Raw genomic sequence first — 10,218 nt, forward strand, 5'->3', positions numbered from 1 at the left:
CTGTTTGTTTCTGACTTTTTCCTTAAATGCATTGGTAAAAAAAAAAAAATCTATATGATACTGATTCTCTGAAGTGTGTCAAGATTTACTTCAGGCCTAAGAAGTAGTCCACTTTAAAAACAATCTAGGGGCACCTGGGTGGCTCAGTCGGTTAAGCGTCGGACTTCGGCTCAGATCATGATTTCATGGTTTGTGGGTTCGAGCCCCATGTCAGGCTCTGTGCTGACAGCTCAGAGCCTGGAGACTGTTTCAGATTCTGTCTGTCTGTCTGTCTCTCTCTCTCTCAAAAAATAAACATTAAAAAAAATTTTTTAAATGATCTGGGTATTCTTGAAAAGAGGTATATTCTCCAATTATTAAGTACAGAGCTCTTTGTTCTTTAGATCAAGATTTCTTTTTAATCTGTCAAACACTGAGACATAGGTATTAAAATGTTCTACAATAGTATATTTGTCTATTGCTGCTTTAATTTAATCAGTTTATCTATCATGTATCTATTACCTATATGCTTTATATATTTGGAAGCTAAGTGATTAGAAATATACAAATTTAGCACTATTTGTCTGAAAAATTCAGTTCTGTGTCATTATATATAATCCTTTTTATCTCTAGTATTATATTTCTTTCTTTAAATTCTACTTAGGCATACATATAGATGCACCAGATTTCTTTTGGTTATGTCTACTTTGGATATCTTTTTCCATTCTCTTTTTCCTAACTTCATTTTGTCCTTGTAAGTGTATATCTTATAAACAATATACGCATGTGTTTTTTAAAAGCTATTCTGAGAATCTATGATCTTTAACTGTAGAATTAAGTCCATTTAAATTTATTGTGATTACTGATACATTTGGGTTTATTTTTCCATCACATTTCAAGCTTTTGTTTTTTCCTGCCCCTTGTTTCTCCCTTCCTCCACCTCTCTCTCTCTTCCTCCCTCTCTCGCTCTCTCTCCCTCCCACTTTCTCCTTACATTTACACTGACTGTAGATATTTTTTCTCCTTCCATTTTATCCCTTAATTGGTTTGGAAGATATACACCTTATTTCTATTCTCTTAGTCACTAAACGGACACTCAGCTTAACAAAATATAAAGTTAGTCTTTACTTGCCTCACATACAATATAAAGATTTTGAAATGTTTTAGATGTAATTACCTTTCTCTTTCATATGCAATTATGACCCTATGTTTTAGCTCTATCTTAATTTTAATGCCATAATTTAAGCATTATTAGCATTTTAGAATATCAGTATTTGTTTATATAGTCCTAGAGAGTTTACCATAATCTTTACTCACTATTTTGTCTTGTATCTCAAACCATTTTGGGGACCATTTTCCTTTTCCTTGAAGTATACCTGTGAGAAATTTCTTTGGGCATATTTGGGATTTGGGGGGAAGTAGACTCCATTTTTTTCTTGTATTGAAAGTTCTTTAATTAATCTTCATTCTTCAAGTACAGTTTTTCTGCATACACGTTCCAGGTTGCTGGTTATTTTATCTCAGCACACTGAAGACACTCCTCCGCATCTTCTGGGTTCTACTCTTCAGAAGTCAAGTGTCAGTGTCATTGCCAGGCTTTGTTTATGAAGTGTCGTTTCTCTCGGGCTACTTTTAACATCTTACTTCTATAACAGGAATCTGAAAAACCATGACTCTCATGAAGTTATCAACCATTAACTTTTGCAAGTTGCTCTTCCTACTTTTTTCTTTTATCTCCTTTTGTAACTTCATCTTTGACACCCTTGCTATCACTTAATCTGTCACATTTTTTTTTCATGTCTTTGTATTTCTATGCAGAATTCTGTTCTTTATTTTGTGGTGGTGGTTTTATATCTTTGTTGATTTCTGTGTTGCTTCTTTAGATTTCTTTTCTACTTCACCAGTTCTTACGTAAGCTTGCTTGCCCTCCAACCCTGACACTATATTTAAATTTTAGTTATTGCTCCATGTAGACACTGAGCTCTATAAGGTCAAATACGTTTGCTTATTTTGTTCACTGCAGGAAACCCAACCACTAGAGGTGTGCCTGTTTCATAACAGGTGCTCAACAAACATTTGTTGATAAACTATTAAATGTTGTATTCTTGTAAATTGAATTTGCTTTTTTTTCCCCCCATCTATTTGCCCGATTTGGTAATCTTTTATTTCTTTTGTTAGGTTTTGCTTCTTTCTTTTATTTTGGTAAGCACTAAAAAAACTCTTTTATATCCTGTATCTAATAATTCCAAATTTAAATATCTTGCAATTCTAGTTCTGTGTATTGTTTCTGCTAACACTTGTTCAAAGTAACTTATTTCCTTATGTGTTTTAAGCTTGCTTTAACTTTTTGAGATTCTTTGAGGCCCAAGATGAAGGAAGAGTCTTCCAAGGAGGATTTGTGCTGGTTTTACTCTACCTGAGGACACTAGAGCCTACTTTAAATTCTAATTCCCACAGGCACCTGGCTGGCTCAATTGTTGGAGATGTGTGACTCTTGATCTTGGGATTGTGACTTTGACCCCCACATTGGGTATGGAGATTACTTAAAAATAAAATCTTTAAAATTAAAAAAAAAAAGAAACTTCAATCCTTAACCTGTAGCTCTTAAGACCACAGAGATAATATAAATTCAGCCAAATCTATGAAAGGGATTCTTAAGAGGAGGCATTTCTTTTCTTTTACCTCCTCCTAATAATACCACAGCCAACATTGAATTCTGCTTCTGAGGGGTGAGTCTTCTTTTTCTAATTCACCCTTTATCCAAGGACACAGCTTTTCCTATGTCCTGGATTTGTATAAGGTGGTTACTATGTAAGGTGGTAAATCTATGTCCTGCACTGACCCAAGAATTTGCCACCAATATCCCTAATGCTCCAAAGCTGTAGGTCACCCACATCCAGTGGCTTTAATATATGCAAAGGATTCAGGGTTCACTTACTGTCATAGTCTGCTCAGGCTGCCAGGACAAAATATCACAGATCAGGCAGCTTAAACAATTTATTTTCTCACAGCTCTGAAGGCTGGAAGTTCAAGATCAATATTTTAGTAAATTTCGTTTGTGGTGAAAATCCTCTGCCTGGATTGTAGATGGCCACCTTCTCCCTGTGTCTTGTCTTCATGTGGACCTTCCTTCAACAATTGCATGCTGGGGGAACTAGGGGGAAGTATGAGGTCTGGTGTCTTCTTATAAAGACACTAATCCTATCAGATTAGGGTGCCACTCTTATAGCCGCATTTTACTTTAGTTAGTTCCTTAAAGGTCCCATCTCTAAATACAGTCACACTGGGGGTGAGGGGTGGGGTTAGGGCTTCAACATATGAATTTGGGGGCAGGGAACACAAATATTCTGTCCACGTCATTTACGTCCAGGTTTTCCTATACCTCTTTATTCCTAACCTCAGAGGATTTCCATTAGTTTCTTAAAGGGCTCATCAGATTATCTCAAAAGGTTTTTCTTTTTTTTAATTGTTGTTGTTGAGTATTTTTAGATGTCACGTAGCAGACATGAGTTTCAAAATCTCTAGCTTTTCGTATTGCCAGAAAAAGACATCTCTTCTCTATGTATAATCTTGCAGTAGGCAATTCTATCCAATCTCGTATACATGCTTCAAATAACACATCAAATTTATATTTCCAGCCCTGACTTCTCTCCTGAGATTGAGACTCACAGCCAGCTGCTACTTGACATCTTTACTTGGAAGTTTACAGAATATTTAAAACCTAACGTATCCCAATCAGAATTCAAGGTCTTCCTCTCAAATTTTCTCTTTCCCTAATTTCCCTATCTCAGTAAATATCATGATAACCATTGAATCCCTCAAGCCAAAGAACCTAGACATCAACCTTGATTCCTCATTTTTCCTTTCTTCCCACATGCAATACAAGAACGAGTCCCGTCTTCCCTATTTTAAACACAGGCCCTCAATCTGTCCACTTCTCTCCACCTCCTTTTTTACCACCTTCGTGTAGCTCATCTGGCCACCTCTACTGCCTCCTAAGCAGGGACCTCCTTCTATACTAACCCTCCTACAATGAGGCACCACAGAGCAGCTAAAGTGATCCTCACATCACATCTCAATAACTTAAAATTCTCCATTTGCTTTCCATTACACTTACAATAAAAGTCGTACCCTCATTTCACAAGGCTTTAAATGCTCCAATGACTGTCCACCTCTCTGAGCTGATCATGTACATGCTCCCCTGAGCTCCTCACACTATGGACCCTCTGGCTGTCTTCCTGTTTCTCAAATATACTAGTACATGCCCACCTCAAGTCTTTTATTCTTGCTGTTTCCTCTGCAGGAGCACACTTCCCTATGATATCTGCTTCACTGAAGTTTCAGCTCAAATGTTATCTCCTCAAAAAAGGTCATCTCTAACCACTGCTAACTATTTTCTATTTGTTCCTCTGGATCCACCATGTACCTATACCTACTCTGTTCACTAGAAAGCTGACCTTCGTGGGATAAATCAATCAGGCCTCCTTGATCTCTCTTTCCATTGGGTTTTGCCAATGGGAAGCCATGACAGAAAATAGAAGGACAGGAGGAAAGAAAGATCTGGGTATTTATTTCCCTGGCTCCCCCGACACTAGGTTGCTGGTTGGTGGTGGCCATGTTCCTGTACCAAAGTTTCTAACAGTTGGCGACTTTTATAGGCACAGCCTCCCATAGGGCTTCACTAATGGCTCCTTTCCCACATCCCTCCAGGCCCAGGTGTAACAGTTTCTTCCTATTTGGGGGCCTGTAATGTTTCAGCATCCATTGTTAGTTTCCCTTCATTACATTCTTTTTCCTCGAGCATGCCATCTGTTTCCTGGTATATCGGTTTCCTAGGGCTGCCACAACAAAGTACCACAAACTGGGTGGCCTAAACAATAGAAACTTATTGTCTCACAGTTCTGGAGGCTGGATACCCGAGTTCGAGCTGTCAACAGGGCTGTGAGGAAGAATCTATCTGTTCGATGCCTGTCCCCTAGGGATTGGTGGATTGCTGGCAATCTTTAACATTCCTTGGCTTGTAAGCGCATCATCCCAATCTCTGCCCTCATCTTAACGTGATGTTCTCCCTGTGTATGTGTCTCTGTGTACAACTTTCTCCTTTTTATAAAGACACCAGTCTTCTTGGACTAGGAATTACTCCAATGACCTCATCGTCGTAAACTACATCTGCGATGACCCTATTTCCATTCTGATGTATAGGGGTTAGGACTTCATATGAACTTTGGAGGGGCACAATTCAACCCATAACACCTGCTGGAATTCTAATAGAGATTCCCTATCCACTATCACTTTCTGTCACACTTATTTATTTTCTTATCTTTTGATGTCATTTTATTTATTTTTATATGTGTATATATTTACTTTCTGGTTTTCTTTCTCTCTCAGTAGAATATGGGGGCAAGCTGATGTTTACCTTGTCTTTTGCTGTAACTGCATAGCACCAGATACAGAGTAGGAGACCAATAAATAATTACTGAACAAATTAATAGATGGCAATATCTAAAGTTTGGTTAGGATCTTGAACTGCTATAGACTCTAGTTATTAACTACAATAAACTACAATATTCACATTCTACTGTGACATCTCTGTAACCCTTAAAAGAAGTTCAGACTAGCAGCCTCGTGAATAATGAGGACATTTTGGTGTTTTTTGTCCCAGATCTCCATCTATTCATTGTGTCATGTTAAGGAACTCTTATAACCTCTTGACCCTGAATCTCCCCAAATGAGAATACAAATGTTTCCTATCCTTAATATCAGAAGGCTTTTTAAAGGTTAATTATGGTCCCATGCTTTGTGGAATGTGGGGTGAGAAAGAATTGCAAGCAATTATTATCTTTATGGTGATTATGGTTACTAGTGAGACACTCTTCAGATCCCAACCTCCTGTCAAAGATATCAAGAAACACTGAAAGGAAAAATAGCTGACTGGTCAAATGAATTCAGGCAAGATCAGGTTAAAACAACTCAGTAATTCTCAGAAGTTCTGCCAGTGCAAAGTATATTTAAGTTTTCTATAATACAGCATCATATACATTTTTTTCCAAACTTATCTGACCATGCAACACTTTTTATTCAAAACATCATTTATAGGACTAAGGGTGGAGAAATGATAAATTAGCAACTTCTGTCTAAGCTAAATAAGTCAAAGCCACTTAAAAAGTACAGTAGACTTTTTAAAAAATTATTTTAACGTTTATTTATTCTTGAGAGAGAAAGAGAGAGAGAGAGAGAGAGAGAGAGAGAGAGAGAGAGAGAGAGCATGAGCAGAGGAGGGGCAGAGCGAAAGAGGGACGCAGAATCCAAAGCAGGCTCCAGGCTCTGAGCTGTCAGCACAGAGCCTGATGCGGGGCTCGAACTCACAAGCCGTGAGATCATGACCTGAGCTAAAGTCAGACGTTTAACTCATTGAGCCACCCAGGCGTCCCAAGAGTAGTTGACTTTTAAACCAAAACAAGAAAGAGGAAAGAATATTCCACCTCTGGATGCTGCAGGTGGCTGGCAGTGTTTTCTAGCTCCATTGCAATATAATTCAGCATTAGTCCTCAGCAGAGAATGGGATTACATGGGCTCCACAATTAAATCACTCCTCTTACCGTAAGTATTAGAGCACTTTTGAGTCCTGCTCTTATCCTCCTCAGCATAAAGCTAAAATGATGCCCCTTCACATTTTTCCTCATCACAGTATATACCAGAAAACAGGGAAGCATCCAAAATGTGACTCACTAGTGGTCCTGTGTCCACAGGACAGGCACCAGCCCGTTTACGTCATACACACTCCTCTTACTGTAGGTAAGAAATCAAGGTTTGTAGAGTATAAAATATCATTTGCTTCTACTAAGGATGTTTTGTCTAAGCTGCAGGCTTAGAGTTCCTCCTTCTGCTCACAAACAACTGGAGGACTGAAATAAAGCTACCAAGTTTATGAGCTGAGAGAACTACAGAATATTATAATCAAGCCCCTTCATAACAGAGTGGAGAAAATTAAGGCCCAGGATGAAGTGAATTACTTAAGATCATGCGAAGTCTTTGTATTATCACAGAGGTGACCATCCAGGGAGGCAGACAATCCTGTCCTGATTTGCTTAGAGAGAGCTCTCCCGTGGTGTTTCAGCCTATCCAACTTTAAAGACCCTGGACTCCCAGCTAGCTTAAATTCTAGGATTTCATTCAGAAGGTGACATCCTAGAGGCCAGCAAATTCTTCCTTCTAAGTATCAGGGGAGAACTATCTAAAAAGATAGCAAAACAACCCTTAGAAAAAACTAGGGTTTGCTCGTGCCCTTAGACCTTAAACACCACGTGGAACTTCAGCCCATACCAGCCCAAGAAGATCCAATCTCATTGCTCATCCTTGCCACTTACACCTCTCACAGCCTTTTGACCTTCCACTACTCCTGCATTCTTTCCCCTGATCTTCCTGCTGCCAAAGATATCTCATTTCCCAAACGAAAAGGTTTTACCTAGCAAAGAAAACCATCAACAAAACAAAAAGGAAACATACTGAATGGGAGAAGATTTTTGCAAAGTATATGCCTGAGACAAGGTTAATCTCCAAAATATATAAAGAACTTATACAACTGAACCCCCAAAGACCAAACAATCCACTTCAAACATGGGCAGAGGATGAGTATAGACATTTTTCCAAAGAAGACATCCAGATGGGCAACAGACACATGGAAAGATTCTCAGCATCACTAATTGTCGGGGAAATGCAAATCAAAACCACAATGAGATATTGTCTCATACCAGTCAGAATGGCTAGTACCAAAAATACAAGAAATAACAAGTGTTGGTGAGCATATGTAGAAAATAGAACTCCTGTGCATTGGTAGTGGGACTATAAAATGGTACAACCACTAAGGAAAACAGTATGGAGGTACCTCACAAAATTAAAAACAGAAATACCATATGATCCAGAAATTCTACTGTTAGGCATTTACCCAAAGAAAATGAATACATTAATCTGAAAAAGATATATGCACCCCTATGTTTATTTTTTTAATGTTTATTTATTTTGAGAGAGAGTGGCGGAGGGGCAGAGAGACTGGGGGAGAGACAATCCCAAGCAGGCTCCGTGCTGTCAGCACAGAGCCCAATGTGGGGCTCGATCTTACAAACGATGAGATCATGACCTGAGCTGAAATCACAAATCAGACACTCAACTGACGGAGCCACCAAGGGCCACAGTACCCCTATGTTTCTTGAAGCATTATTTATGATAGACAAGATGTAAAAGTAACCCAAATGTCCACTGATAGATAAATGGATAAGAAAATGTGTACACACACACACACACACACTCACTCACACACACACACACACACACACACAAAGGAATATTACCCAGCCCTAAAAAAAGAATGAGACATTGCCATTTGTGACAATATGGATGAACCTAGAAGGCATTATGCTAAGTGAAATAAGTCAGACCAGCAAAAACAAATACCACATGATTTCACTTGTATGTGGAATCTAAAAAAGTAAAAAAACTGAACAAACAAACAAAAGAAAACCAAACAGACACTTAAATATACAGGACAAACTAGTCGTTGCCAGAGAGGAGGTAGGTGGGGGAATGGGTAGGTGAAGGAGATTAAGAGGTACAAACTTCCACTTAGAAAATAAATGAATCACAGAGATGTAAAGTACAGTGTCACTAATACTATAATATCTGTGTATGTGACGAATGGCAACTACACTTATTGTGGTGAGGACTGAGTAATATATAGAACTGCCAAATCACTATGTTATATGCCTGAAACTAATATAACATTGCATGTCCACTACACTTCAATAGTAAAAAAATTGAAAAATAAAAAGATATTCCATTAATTGGCACACATTTACCAAGCACCTGCTATGTGCCAGGCATCCTGCCACAAGCTGGAGATACCGAGACGGCATTTCTTTGCTCAAGGGCTCGCAACGTGGTGAGGAAGAATATAAAGAGATCGTTGCTTAACACGGTGTTGAGTGATGTGCTAAAGTAGAAAGGTTAGAACTAAGCTGTTCCCTCACACACAGACCAGTAGGTTAAGAGACTGTACACACAGCCCTTAGCATGTCTCTCGTTCATTTCCTCTTTCCCATCCCTTCTGCTTCTGCTCTAGTTCCAGGTTTTATCGTCTCTTAACTGAACTAGTGTAACATCTTCCTAGCTTTCTCCCTGCTTCCAGTATCACTTTTGCCAACCTAACTTTCACTCTTCTACCAGAATGATCTTATTAATGGAAACCAACACATCTGGAATATAGTAGACATGAATAAATACCTTTTGAATAAATAACATCACTCCGCTAACTTACAATTTAGTAAATTCCTAATTCACATGGGGGTACTTGCAAACTTTCCCACTGACTTGTCCCTATAAGAAGGGAAGTGAAAACACATAAACCCCTGAAGGTATTTTTCATTAAAATGCACAAATGCAAGATGTACGGCTCGATAACATTTTACATTTGTGTAAACACATGTCCACCATTCCGATTGAATATAGAACATTTCATTTCACCCAAAGAAGTGTTCTCGTGCTCCTTCTCAGTTCAGCCTGCCTTCCCAGAGTTAACCACTATTTTATCTTCAGTCGCTATACATTTGTGTTGCCCCTTCTTGAACTTCATATGCTCAATGCAATCATATAGTTATCTACTGCGATTTACTTGAGTATCATTATTTTATATCCAGTCACCTTTCCTTGAGCATCTCAGATAGAAATTTCCATCCCTGAGCTCCAAGACACCCAGGGGCCACTTTCAGGACCCCACAATCCATACTGAACTCTTTGCTTTCACCAAAACCGATTTCCTACAGATATCAATTAGAAAGAACATGAAAGACAAATTCTCATTAAAGGAAAGAAGGTATAGATACTGTATATCAAGGAAAATAGTCTCATGATTACTACCTAAGAGGTTATACCTATATAAACATAGCTTTGAGGACTGACTAATCAGATAATGTCATCTTGATTCAAGGAAATAACTGCCTGCCAATGCACCATCAGAGCCAAAGACGAGCTTGTAATAAAGATACGTAAGCAAAAGGAAAATGTCCAGGAGGAAAAGAAAAAAATAAGCAGCATCCACTGAGAGCTTATTATAGTGTAGGCAAAGTGCTAGCTAAGCACTGGGGATTTGAAAATGAATATGCCACACATTGGTCTAAATTGGTATTTTTTTAAAAAAAAATTTGCTGGGGCGCCTGGGTGGCTCAGTCGGTTGAGTGTCCGACTTTA

The sequence above is a fragment of the Neofelis nebulosa genome, chromosome 12 (genome assembly GCF_028018385.1).
Source record: "Neofelis nebulosa isolate mNeoNeb1 chromosome 12, mNeoNeb1.pri, whole genome shotgun sequence".
Taxonomy (NCBI): Eukaryota; Metazoa; Chordata; class Mammalia; order Carnivora; family Felidae; genus Neofelis; species Neofelis nebulosa.